The sequence below is a fragment of the Balaenoptera ricei genome, chromosome 12, assembly GCF_028023285.1.
Source record: "Balaenoptera ricei isolate mBalRic1 chromosome 12, mBalRic1.hap2, whole genome shotgun sequence".
Classification (NCBI taxonomy): Eukaryota; Metazoa; Chordata; class Mammalia; order Artiodactyla; family Balaenopteridae; genus Balaenoptera; species Balaenoptera ricei.
The window spans coordinates 87,828,241-87,842,873 of record NC_082650.1 but is presented as its reverse complement, the minus strand read 5'-3'; the positions used below and the strand labels follow the sequence as shown (position 1 = coordinate 87,842,873).

The following is a 14,633-nucleotide window of genomic DNA, read 5'->3' as shown; positions in this document are numbered from 1 at the left end:
ATTTCTCTACAGATTGAGAGCAATATCCCAGATGATCATACTCTGATTATCTTTAAATTGTCTTTTGGCAATGATCAGGGCAAAATGGTGAAGTTTTGAGAGAAAACATACACAGAACATACATATGGTATGGAGCACCTTATTTTCTTGGTATAACATAATTCTTATGTTTCACTGGTTGCTTGTATATAAACAGGTTTTTAAATAAAAGTGTGTTAGTAGTTGAATAAATAAATTTAAAATGTCACAGAAAAGTGAATTCCTGACTTATTATTGAATTCAAGGATGGTAAAGAGCCTTATCTCTCAGGTTCTATGTCTATCTGGAATACTGTGTTGAGAAGGCTTCTGAGGCCCTGTTGAGTTCAGCAGATTGGCGTGCTATGGCCCATTCGCGGCCCATTCATGAAAAGAGGGGGGAAGGGAGGGCTGTAGTCTGTAGTCTAGTCTGTAGCGTCTCTGATTTAGGATGACACGTGTGAGTGGGTGGCTTTTGCAGCTGAAGCAGTTCCCAAGAATGGGGGGAAATGAGACTATGTGCGAAAAAATAATCAACACAGATTACTAAGATTTTATGAGCTTGGATAGTGTAGCTAGAACCAGTGGCATAGCTGATAGATATGGTCCCCTTTGCTTTTGTTACAAACAAATAAATCTCCATTGAAGAGGAGTCGTCTCTCTGTCCCTTTCATTAAACTGGTGGTTGCTTTCTGGAAGCAAAGGGCTCTTTAGTTTCATGGCTTTACATGGAAGAAAAGAGCTGGTAGAAGCCCTTTTCATTTGTGTTTTGTAATACATAATAAACCTCAGCAATCCTTCTAAATATTTAGAAGATGTATAGCGTTTTGTAGGAGATTTTAAAGTTCTCTGGACCTTAACAGTTCCCTTGGAAATATTCCTAAATATGGGGAAAGCTGCTGTGTGTATCACAGCATCATTAGCCCTGGTCTTTGCTCCTGTTGAATGATTCACCCCGTGGGCATGTCTTTTCTACATGGACCTTCACACTACCGTCAGCTTTTTATTATTATAAATAACACTACCACATACAGGAAAGTTGTTCCCTCTGTTTTTCTGGCTAGAGAGACCAGTTAAGACTCACCACTTACTCATCACCTCCTTTGTTTATTTTTCACGTGTCCCTTCATTCAGTAAACGTTTGTTGAGCCAAAAAAATTCGTAAGATTGATTTTTTCAAAGTAGAATTACAAGTTCATTTTTAGACATCTTGGTAATATACTTCTGATTATGTTCCATCATTGTTTTATCCATCTCTTCTGCATATTACCCAACTTCTTTAGTAGCATTGGATATTATACTTAAAAATTTTGTTAAGTTTTGTGTTTTTAACTGAAAACTTGTAACAATTACAAATAAAAGTTGTGGCTTACTGTATAAGTATTTTAGGGGTTCCTGGAATTTTCTGTTCCACTTAGGGTGAATAAGAGGTAGCATTCAATAAGTCACTGAAATGAATTCAGTCTAGTCCAGAGCTCACCCTTCTATTCAACATTTACTGAGCTTACTATGGACTGAGAACTTTATTAAGCTCTGGGATTGCACTGGTGGAAAAGTGTAGGTCTCATCTTGCCTTCCTGAAGCTTGCTGGAGAGATACACAGTGCAAGGAAAAGCTACACTTTGCTCTTGCCTTGACCCAAGAAGAAACTGAGCTGTGTCCCTCCTATCATTCGAGCATAGGCTACAGGACTCAAAGCCCACAGCTCCTCTCAGAAAAGCTACACTGTCTGAGCACGCAGGCTCAGTAGTTGTGGCTCGCAGGCTCTAGAGCGTGGGCTCAGTAGTTGTGGCCCACGGGCTTAGTTGCTCTGCGGCATGTGGGATCTTCCCGGACCACGGCTCAAACCCATATCTCCTGCATTGGCAGGCAGATTCTTAACCACTGCACCACCAGGGAAGCCTTAAAATTTTAAAATCATACAATTTAGCCAAGTTTTATTTTATTTTTATTTTTAACATTTATTTTATTGAAGTATAGTTGATTTACAATGTTGTGTTAACTTCTGCTGTACAGCAGAGTGATTCAATTATACATATATACATTCTTTTTCATATCCTTTTCCATTATGGTTTATCACAGGATATTGAATATTGTTCCCTGTGCTATACAGAAGGATCTTGTTGTTTATCTATTCTACATATAATAGTTTGCATCTGCTCACCCCAAACTCCCAATCCATCCCTCCCTCACCCCTCCTCCGCCTTGGCAACCACAAGTCTGTTCTCTATGTCTGTGAGTCTGTTTCTCTTTTGTAGATATGTTCATTTGTGTCATATTTTAGATTCCACATATAAGTGATATCGTATGGTATTTGTCTTTCTTTTTCTGACTTCATTTAGTATGATAATGTCTAGGTCCATCCATGTTGCTGCAAATGGCATCATTTCATTCTTTTTAATTCAATTTAGCCAAATTTTATATATTAGATAGAAAAGAATTTTAAGAGTATTATGCAGTTTTAAGAATGCACGGAAATATTTACTTCTCTACCACAAGAACCTCTTTTATATTTTTCTAGAAAATTAAGAGATGTTAATATGTTCCAATAATAAATTGCTTTAGGTTGAAATGGCTACTTGTTTGTTCATAACCACGGGAGTTCCCCTGGTAAAACCTGAAATTGGCCCCTGTACACAGAGGGCAAGGAGAGACCGAAGAAAGAGACAGAGCCCCCCCAGATTGGTAGGTGGCAGGTTTACTGAGCAAGGGAACATACATACAAGGCTTGTCTTGGGCATGGCGAGAGCAGTAAATCTCTGCACCCACACGCCGGAATCATAGAAGTTTATGTAGAGGCCTTAATGGGGGTCAGTCATGTACACTGTCCATATGGTCTCAGCTACACATTACTCTCTCAAGGCTGCATCCTTGAAACAACTCCTAATGTGGGAATGGTGGGCAGAAAGTACATCCCAAGGACAGGGGAGGGGGTATGGAACCTCTGGTTGCCCGGGTCCAGCTCACAGGTCAATTGGTGGGCAAATCCTATCAATGACCTCCTCCAATACTTCTAAAATGTAACATAATATGAAATATTACCAGTTCAGTAGTTTCATTTAACAGTTTTGGAAACATTTAATATTATCAACAATTTAAAATAAGTTGTGATTTTCCTCCTTCAGATTTCATATAATTCAGTATTTTGGAGGGAGAAGTAAAAAGTATCAGTAATTGATCTTATGTATATAGATTCTACAACATTCATATCTATGTTATTTTGTTTTATTTTATTTTGGAAACATCGCTCAACATATCTACCATCTTAACAAATGTTTAAGTGAATAATATGTCATTGCTGACTATAAGTTCAGTGTTATACAGCCGATCTCTTTTTTATTATGGCCAATTACATGTAAATTATCTTATCTTAAAATGTCCTGAGGCCATTTACCTTGAGAGAAGTGAAGTACCAGTTAAGTCTCCTACTTAGGAGTCATAATAATGCAGATGTCATCATAAAGTAATAAAATTAAGGTGTCCTATTTTGGTAATTACTCAGGCCAGCTTGACAGGCATTAATTAATCTACTTCCATGGTTGGATTATATATTACATTTTTTTCTCTCTTCACTTGTCTTTTTATCCTATGAATCAAATCTTATAAGAGACAGCAGAGGTTTTGCTTGGGTGCGGGTTATGTGTATGTATCTGTGGAATGTGCACTGCAGGTTTCCAGAATATACAAAAGAAGGAAAGCATGGAACCACATACTTCAGTCATCTTTAATCTTATTTGCCCCATAAAAATGCTATGAGGATTAATTAGCTATTAACCTTCAGTGGGGGCAAATGTGCTGCTTTTATAATGGTTGTAAACCCAAATTTAAGCACGACCTTAAATTTATGAATTAACCAGAGCATCGACTGTAGTAATAGATGATGTTGTGTTATACTAGTGCATAAGAATAGCTTTATAACAACTCTACAGATTTTGTTGTGGATTGACAGAACTCCATGTTTCATAAAATAGCATTGGATAGTCTAATTCTCATTCTCAGACACAGAATCAGATAGGAAGATGCAATTATGATTTCACTGACAAACTCTGAAATGTCTGTGAATCCAAGAAGAATAGTGTCAGCTAATAAATCATTAATTTATTATCATTTCAACTTAGCCATCAAGGCTAATCAGAAAATAAGCATGGTAGCCATAAAGCTGCTTATGTTATTGTATGTGACTCACTCACATCAGCTCGGTAGTGCCTTGTTCATTGCCTCGTTTTGGTCAACACTACAACCAGCCCCTGACAACCACCCTTCTGCCTTCTGTCTGTGTGATTTGACTCTTCTAGGGACCTCGTATCAGTGGAATCATACAATTCTTGTCCTTCTGTGTCTGGCTTATTTCACTTAGTTTGCCTCTGCTCTTGTGTCCTAATCTTGTCAGTGCATGTCACCCCGGCCTTTGCTGTGGGTCCCCTCCATGAGAACGCTTCTTCCTGGGACCCAGCCAACTTCTGCTCAAGGCGGCTTATCCTCAGCCTTCAAGGCCAAAGTTGCTCTGTGTGTGTGTGCTTTGGAGGGTGGTGGCATGGGTTCAGTGACCCTCTAGCTATCCTGTGGATTCCAAAGCAGTGCTGCTTGGGTACAGAGCCTCACAGTGTAATTTTTTTTTTTTTTTTTTGACCGTGCCATGCGGCTTGCAAGATCTTAGTTTCCCAACTAGGGATTGAACCCGGGGCCACGGCAGTGAAAGTGCTGAGTCCTAACCACTGGACCGCCAGGGAATTCCCTCTCACAGTGTATTTAACAACTAACTCTTGGCACTCCTTCCTCTGTGGGGCTCTAAAGCTCATCGATACGGATACTAGGCAATCCTCTCTACTATCTTCACAGACAATGGCTCTCTTCTAATTTACCCATGAGAAGAAAATAAAATTCCCTTTGCTTAGGAGAGCTATGTAGGAAAAAATATTTCATGATATAGTCACCATTATTTCTAAGTTCAGCTTTGATGCCAATGAAAGAAGAAATTCTAACAAAGTATTTCACTCAATTCCCAAATGGCATTGAATACTCACTATGTGCCAGGCACTGAGTATTTAAGAATAAATAAAGACAGCGTCCTAGTTATTTCTGTCTGGGAATTATGGAATTTGTAGCAATCTTTAGATATGAGGTCTGATGAACTCTGGAAGAATGGACGAACCCTTCCAGGAACCAGGAAAAGCTTCATAGGGGATGTGAAAAAAGGCTTGAAGGATAAGCACAAATTTGCCAGGTGGTAGCTGGAGGGGGCATCATGGTGGTTTTCAAGGTCAACGTAATTTGCAGACTGGTGAGGAATCCCGTGGGGTTAGTACACAGAGGGGAGAGACTGTCTGGTGGTGAAGGAAGCTGAAGGGGCAGCTGAGGTGCTGTTCTGAAAGGCCTTACGTGCCAGGCTAAGGGGTTAGAACTTTATTCATGTAAAAATGGAAAGTAAAAGGTGAAAGATTTCTGGGCTCCGAAGAGAAACCCGAGTGTATCACTTATACCACAAGAAAGCCATGTTCAAAAGCGTGAAGGTGTGGGAGCAGTAACGTTCCATTCTAGAAACAACAACAAAAAAAGCTGAGTATATGCCATTGGGACAATCACAGCTTTGGGTAGCGACCTGGGATTCCCGGGCTGACCCTGAAGCAGAAGCCAAGCCCCCAGACTCAGAAGGACACTTCACAATTCAGAGGACTTCTTGGGGGTGGAGCGGGGTTTGACCCGGGATTTGTTTTATCTTTTTTGGGGGGTGGGGGACAGTGAAAAAACCTTTCTGGAGAGCAGCTTCTCCGGTCCATCCTCGATTTTTGTTATCAGAATGTCATCTAGTAGGAGGGCTCATTTTCTAGGGGAAGTCATTTACAACGTCACAATGAACAAATGCTAATCGTAACAGGCATAAGATTATTAGAGAGCCATCCAAGCTTTGTTTTCCCATTAGCAACCTACGGGGGCTGAATCCCCCGACAAACACAGAAAGGCTAAGATTTCAGAGTCTCTGCGACTGTGGAACTCAGACATCATTCCCCCAGCCCCCCACGGCGGGGTGAAGGCATTTCAGACAAACCCTTCAGGCCCTGCGAGCCAAACTGCTTGTAACATGACAGGTGATGGTGAATGTCAGCTGGGCAAGAAATGACTTACTATAAACTCCAAGCATCTCTCACTTCACTCTCAGGAAATGTAACTTGTATCAGATTTCTCTTCCTGGAAGATATTCAGCAAGTCAGAGGCCCCACTGATACTTGTAAATACGGAAGTTCTTCATAAAGCCTGCCTCACGCTTATTTAGAATGGAAGAATTAATTTGGAAGCCAGTTCTTGATATTTAAAAATAGATTTTTTTCCATTTAGCCGTTAAAGCAGAAAAATAAAGGTTGGTCTTGCTAAATATGATCTGGAAAACTCACTTCGGCTCTACCAAAATAGACTTTTAAAAAAAGGGCTTTGCTTCAAGGCTTGCGCTATGAGCTGGTGGAATTAGCCCTGGAATCATTGTAATTAGTAACTAAACTTCTTAAACATTTTGTTCTCTAAGTGTATATCACACTTGGTTTTTGGAACACCACTTACAAAAGGAAATTTCTCCAGAATAATTGTGTCATCTTGTTTTTCAGTCTCTAAGGACTGTAATAGTGAAAGTTTGTTCATCTTTGTTTTTTCCTTTTTACATTGCACCGCTTGCCTCACATTCCTTATTATTTAGTTAGGTAAAAGAACAGAAAAGAAACTGGTAGTCATGGGTTTTTCTTTCTAATCCTCTCTTAGTCTGTAGTTTGGTTTTGTTCTTTACTTTACTATACATGAAACAGAGATATTACTTGCCACATGACAAACTAAGGTTCTTTTAGGAACACTGAACAAATACATCAAATTGAACTTGTTGTACGATGAAGTTGCCAATTGCTTAATATACTAAGGAGTAAACAAATTTATGAGCTTCATTATGGTCTTTATTTTTCTTGACACACTACTAGGGCATAGTGGGGAAAAAATGAGATCCACTCCCTAATTCCATCTCCCCATAAAACAACTTTAGCAATAAATACTTGCATGTACTTACTTTAAAAGAGTGCATTACTATTATTTTTTTAAATTAATTAATTAATTTTTTTGGCTGCGTTGGGTCTTTGTTGCTGTGTGCAGGCTTCTTATTGCAGTGGCTTCTCTTGTTGCAGAGCACGTGCTCCAGGCACGCGACTTCAGTAGTTTTGGCACGTGGGCTCAATAGTTGTGGCTTGCAGGCTCAGTAGTTGTGGCGCATGGGCTTAGTTGCTTCATGGTATGTGGGATCTTCCTAGACCAGGGTTCGAACCTGAGTCCCCTGCATTGGCAGGTGGATTCTTAACCACTGAGCCACCAGGGAAGTCCAAGAGTGCATTATTTTTAAGTTTTATGACTTTCCCTGGCTTTGCCGTGCTTGCCGTGCTCCCTATCTGGAAGGGAGTGTGGAAAAGCAAAGTTTATCCTCTTAAGGCAGTGCTTATTGGTTTCTCATTAATTGGACAGCCAGGAATGTCCATTATTTGTTCAGTTGACATTGTTCTGTCCCCGAGAGACTAGACACCTCCCCTTCATTAAGGTAACTTTGTGTATAGCTATGTTAGTCATGGATTCCACAGCTCAGGGGGTGAATGGGATGGAAGCTTCCACTGACCCCTGGGCCAGGGTCAGTGCTAAGGGTTCTCTTTCTTTCCATAATCACTTGAAAGAGTCACATTTATGATCATTATTTTCACATCTCAGGGAATTACCTGTCTTTTTAGTTAGGTAACCATTCTATTGATGTTCTTCCTTAGGCATTAAAATCCCAACATATAACTTCTCGCCAGTAGGATAAAAACGGAGGCAGTTTTTATCAGAACCCTTCATACTTTTCTTCACATTACATAGTTATTAGTATATACACTGTTCTCATATTTTTCACTACATTCCCCAAATTGTACTCATTTTAAAGGAAATGTTTGGTGAAAAATCCTATTTTTTTTTTCTCTAATAAGTGATCTCTAAGGAATACAGGGCAAATATTCCTGATTGGTTATCACCTTCTATAGCATACATTTCTTTCCTAAAACCCAACAGACACTATCCCCATTTTAAAGATATTACTATGTGGTTTGTGATACTTCCTGATCTGTGCTCAAAATATCATTAGAAGAAGGAACTGTAATAATCTACCCCTCAGGGCTACTAGTCACCTAGGATGAGCAAATGTCATCATGAATCCTTTGCTCGGAGCCCAAAATGTGATTTACTGTTGTTGTTAATATTATAGTATGATGTCAAACATTTTAATTATTTTTTCATTTCTTGACGTTAATATTTTATATTTATTTACACCGACCCTGCCCCACGCAGTACTCAGAAAACAGTTTTTTCTCCCTTACAGTCCCAAAGCATTACTTTTAAGTCAGGTCAGTAACGATGAGGGAAACTTTATCTTTAGCCCAGAGGACACAAGCAACTTGATATACTGGAAAAATCTGACCTCGGAACTAAGAGTCCCGAGTTCAAGTCCCATCCTGACCTCTGTTATTTAACAGAGGCAGTTATTTAACTTCTGTGGCTTTAATTTCTCATTTACCCAGGGAGATGGCTGCTCTAAATCACTGTTAAGTTCCCCTTCAGCTTTAGGAGTGTAGGACTACAGGAGATTGTCATGTGTGGTTTCTTATAACGGAAACATTTCCAAGGATGGGAAGACTTCTGCTCAAAGACACTTTTGGAGAAATCTTCTTGGAGCAGAGATTCTGTTTTGCTACAGTCTGTAGAGATTTTAAACGTCTTTTTGAAAGTAAGAATACTGGTTGTATTTGTTCCTGGAATTGTTTTGTGTCAAATGTTTTGATTAACCTGCTTCAGACTTGCATAGGGCTTGGTTTTTCCTTCTGCTTTTTTCATGATGAATGTGATATAGCCCAGTCTCATAAGGCCTTGACTTTTAAGGCATTGTGCAGAGTGACACAGACTTCATACTGAACACAAGTGTTTGATATCTACCAGGACCGGTCATAGGCATCATCATGGATTTTCCATGACTGGAACACATTTTTATGAGCACCTCCTATATGCCAGGGACTGGTCTAGATGCTTGATTTAGAGCAACAGGTCTGGCAGAGCCCCTGTTGTCACGGAAATCACATTTTAGTGGTTGGGAACAGGCAATACATGTGTAAACTAATACATTTTTTTAAAAACTTGGGCTTTTATAAACCTATGAAGGAAATAAAACAGAGCAAGTGTTGTATTACTATAGACCTTTCAGAGAAGGGACATTAGAGCTGAGACCTGAATAGTGAGGAGAAGCGTCCATGTGACGACTCCTGGGAACAACTTTCCCAGGAAGGAATCAGGAAGTACAAAGGCCCAAGACCTCAATAGAATGAGGTGTTCAAGGAACAAAATTCAGGTCACTGCCACTGGAGCGTGGGTGCCACACAGACTGGAATAGGACACGATGTGGCAGACTAAGGCAGGGGTCAGAGCACTAGGCCTTGTGAGCCGTGATCAGTGATGTGCGTTTCATTCTAGGAGCCGCGGGGCCCTGTAGGAAGGTGATACGTAAGGGAGGCACCTGGTCTGATTTTCACTTAAAAAGCTCATTCTAACCGCTGTGTGCAGGCTATACTTCAAGGGAGGGAAAAGAGGGAGCGCGACCAGGGCGTGTAACAAGCGTCCGGGGCGAGACGTGGCAGCTTGGGATGGGGAGTGAAGGTGGAGCTGGAGAGAAGTAGACAGAGTCGGGATCCATTCGGTGGTAGAAACAGTAAGACTTGCCGATGAGTTGGATGGGATTGGAGTTCATAAAGGAAAGGCAAGAATCAGGTATGACTTTTAGGTATTTGGCTGGAGCACCTGGGTGAATGGTCATGTCTTTTACTGAGATGTGGAGTCCTTGTAAAGGGATGTGTTTGGTAGGAAGCAAAAAGTTCAATTTCAGTTATTTATTGAGACATGCCTTTAACATCCAAGTAGAGATGACAAGTAGGAATTTAGGTGTGTGAGTCCACAGTACAGGTAAGGGGAATAGTCAAGGTTTATATTGGTTGCCTCTCCCCTTTCCCCCTCCTTCTTTTTGGAACCTTCCTCCCAAACTTTAAGTGCCTTCACGGGACAGGTTTGCTGCCCAGGGCTCACAACCGTGGCATCTCATCTTGGTCTGGCTGACTTAGGGGTGCTTCCTGCTCTGGACTTATTCCCCCTTCCCTGTGTCTTCCCCATTTAAACTTCCATGCTTTACAACAATCCCCATAGATTCCCTGTTCTTTGCTTTCCAAGGAGAGAATTAATTATTAGACAATTTGTTAGTAATGCGTGACTGGTTTCTAGGGACTATTTTAATGGTAACAGAGCTTGTGTTTATAAAATGCATTTTCCAGAGAGGAAGAAAGCTCTCTCATAGTAGAGTAGTAAGTGTTTTGGCTTGTCAGTGAAAGTACTTCATAGTTAGGGAGAATGTGAGTATCTCTGAGTCCATACCGCATATACAAAAGACAGTAGATGCAGAGTTCCATTGAATGTTTAATAACAAGTATACACACACAGAGTGATTAAATACTTCATCGTAGGCCAAGATCTTTCCTGTAATATAGATGCCTTATAGACATCATCATTTTATTTGTATTTTCTATTGCTTTTATTTATTTATTTGTTTTTTGGCTGTACCACGTGGCATGTGGGATCTTAGTTCCTTGACCAGGGATTGAACCCATGCCCCCTGCAGTGGAAGTGTGGATTCTTAACCACTGGACCACCAGGGAAATCCTTGTATTTTCTAATGATTTTAAATAAATTCTGACCAGGAAAGTATTTTTCGTTAGTCAAGTGGGAAAAAAGATCTAGAGAATGTAGTTATTATGCTATTTAGACAAATACAATCCATTCTTAGAGTCCTATACAGTAAATCTCTTATGGTTAATAAGACGTTAATTTTTATCTGACTCCACAAATATAGTTACTAGTACTTTGTAATTAAATATTCTGTTTGAAGCATGTGGAGAAAGTATTGGAAAAAGTGTATTTTCATTTGAAGTTTCTCATCTTAATAGTTCAGTGACTTATTATGAAGGCTATAGGCTGGGACTTGTAGATTTTGTGACTTATTTTTAACCTCCCATAGTAGCAACAATAATGTTTTTAGTGTTAATTCTCCCTCATCTCTGTCCTTGAAGAATATAAGGTTAATTTATAGGTTGTTTTAAAAGTTAGGATTATTTTTTCCTAAACTGAAAATAGTAGTGCTTTCAAAAAAAAAAAAAAAGATCACTCTTACAATTTATGCTGATTGCATAAAAACTTTTTAATTTTAATACCAAGAGGGAAGCACTGTAATGTAAAGATCTTTATGAAATTTTGTATTGAGGTCAAAGTCTCAGATCTGGGCATTCTTCCATAGCTGGTCATTATAAGGAGCCCCACTTTTGATTCTCCACCACTTCCTCTATAGTTTTATAGCATTTCCTTCTACTTTACGATTGAACTGAGGGCTGCTATACATAGAGAATATCAGAGAGCAGTTGAAAACTAAATTTTAGATTTTTCTTAACATTGAAATAAATTACAGGTTCAAAAGAGTCTAAAATATGTGAATTACAAGGCTTCAGAGACACTCCAGATTATATCTAGAACTCTCAGGGGGCTAGTGTAAGGAGGACTACAGAGGCAGTAAGTTTCTTGGGCTCCTGTGGGTAATTTGGAATGACTTTATTTTGGCTCTCTATGACTTTTACTTAGTCATATCTTGTAAAAATTGATTTTAGATTGAACATTTTGTTACTTTGGCATACCTCTGCTCTCACCTGTCCATGAATATTTAGGTGACTTTTATTAATGTGAAGAAAAGTAGACAATGGGAAATAAAGGATTAACTATACTTATATTTCACTAAACTTTGAGCTCTTCAAATGTAGGTTAATATTAATTTCTGTGGATGAACTTCTCATTTACAGCCTTGAACTAGGTACAATGTGTATAAAATGGAGGGACGGTAGAAAATATCCCATTGAGAATTTCTAGCCCAATATACCTATGAATGACTTTGGCAAGTAAGTCTCAACAGTATTTTTCTTAATGGGAGTATCACTGAATAAGCAATGGATAGAATTTCTTATAGGAAATTACACTCCATTCAAAAATACTCAAGCATGGATATCTTAGACACTGCAAGCTGTCATTATATCTCTCTGGTAACAGACCAGTAATCCAATATGGCGTCTTTTATAATAGAAACTTTGGCAAGCTGCAGAGAAATTATTCTGTGTCACGTTAAGTGTTTGTGCTTGTGTGATATAAACAAAAAACATAGTCTGTAAGAGTAGATATATTTTGTAATGTATTATTTTTAAAATACAAAACTTTTTCTTCAGAAATTACAGTCTAGGCAAGCAAAATCATTTTTGGCCTCGAAAGCAGAATATCAATTTCTGAAAGGGAAATATAGTAATTATAAGGATTTTCTTCCATTATAAACTTAGACTAAGAAAAAATAATTTTTCTTTAAACATAACTAAATTTATTTCAATGTATTATTTTAAGACTATGTTTATTATAAACATTATTAATATTAATAACATTATTTTGTTTTATTATTTTTGTCACAGAAGAAACCTTTCATGGAATATAAAATATTTTCAATTTTTGAGTTACATTTTTAATTTTTAAAAATAATTATATTTAGTTTTATTTATGAAGTATTAAAGACTTATATCAAAATGTTTCATTTGCTGGATCGCTCACTCCACTCATTTAACAAATAGTTATAGACTGCCCTGTTGGCACTGTACTTAGGCTTTGTGGGTGATACAAAGATAGATTAAATGTTGTCTTTGCCTTCAAAGAGCTCGCAATTTCATGATGCAATGTGACAGGTACCTATATGACTATAATCCTAAGTAGAAAGTGAGGAAAAAGGTGTTTTCATTATTTTTTGCTTCGTAACAAACCACTGCAAAACTTAGTGGCTTAAAACAACAATTTATTATTTCTCATGATTTTCTGAGTTAGAAAAAGGCACAGGATTTATCCACATGGTTCTGCTTCATGAGATGTTCACTCAGGTCACTGAGCTGCATTAAGCTTGCAGTCAGGCTGAACTGGAAGATCCAAGAAGATATTACTGATGATGTCAGAAGGAATGGCAAAGTAAGAAGCCCAGAAAATGTACCCATCCATAAAAACAGTAAGAACACAGGAGAAACAGTCAAAATCAATATTTCAGGACTCTGGAAATTAACCAAGGGCTTGCAACAATTAATGGGTGTTTATTCAAGAAAAAGACTGACTCTTGGTAAGAGTAGCTAGCTTTGTGGCATTTTAAACTTGTCCTATTCACATCCCACTCTCTCCCACAATGGTTGACTTGAAAACCAACAGCTTTATAATCACAAGTGCAAACTAGCAGCCTAGCAGCCATTGAAGGGAGGAGAATGGGTTTAGAGGTCAACAAAAACCCTATTTCTAGAAAGTTGTCATTATTTTACCTGACTGGTAGTTCCTTGGAAACTGCAACTCACAGGGCTTGTCTTTATTTGACCTGACTCAGCTCACTCAATAAGTACAGCCTTCTTCCCCTGGCATTTGTTGAAAATAATCAATAGTAATTGTTTAACATTGCAGCTACCCAAGACAGCAATTACAATTGGGACAAATGAGAAGATGACCAAAAACATTTAAAAGGAAAAGTTGGGGGAGGAGATGCCCATAGAAAGCATTAGAAACCTCCAGCGTATTTGTGCTATCTACACCTATGTGTAGGCACAGGGATTTGTGGAAACCCAGGAAACCTCCAAAAAGGCCCTACGCTCATTGCCCTGGCCAACTTTGAAACTCTGCACAAGCAAAAAGAGAAGGCTAAGGAGAGTTGTAAACTGCCTGCTTGAGCATTGAAGCCATTCTAGAACATGCACATAGTGTCTCAGCAGAGGCTTGGATGCTTATAGGTCAAAGGCACTTAACTGTTCAATCATTAGCTGACCACTAAACTAACTGAGCAGAGACTCCAGTGGTCACACATGACAAAGAAAGCACACTTTACAAAATTAGTTCAGGAAAGTGACTAAGGAAACAAACAACGGCAGCAACAATTATGATAAAAATAACAAACAGCAACAACAGCAAACCACTGATGGGTGGAGAATAATCTGATTCCCAGAGTTGCCACATTATATTATCTAAAATTTCTACTTTTCAATCAAAAAATTACAAGATGTGCAAAGAAACAAAGTATGGCCCACACACAGAGAAAAGAGCAGTTAATAGAAACTGTTACTGAGGAAATCTAGTTATTGGACTCACTAGGTAAAGACTTTAAATCAGCTATTTAAATTATGTTCAAATAAAAGGAAGCTGTCTAATGAACTAAAGGAAATTATAAAAATGGAGTCTCACCTACAGGAGCAAAGGATATACAATGGAGAAGGATAATCCCTTCAATAATTAGTGTTGAGAAAACTGGACAGCCATGTGCCAAAGAATGAAATGACCACTACCTCATTACATACACAAAAATCAACTCAAAGTGGATTAAAGACTTGAATATGAGACCTGAAACCATAAAATTTCTGGAAGAAAACACAGGCAGTATGTTCTTTGCCATCAGTCTTAGCAATAACTTTCTGGTTGTGCTTCTTCAGGGAAGGG

The 14,633-nt window shown here is 38.6% G+C and overlaps 1 protein-coding gene across 2 annotated transcripts in view; it reads left to right on the top strand.

Moving 5' to 3' along the window:
* COL19A1 (collagen type XIX alpha 1 chain) overlaps positions 1-14,633 on the top strand; it is a 373,303-nt gene that overhangs the window by 28,987 nt on the left and 329,683 nt on the right. The gene's annotated exons all lie outside the window — the stretch shown is intronic.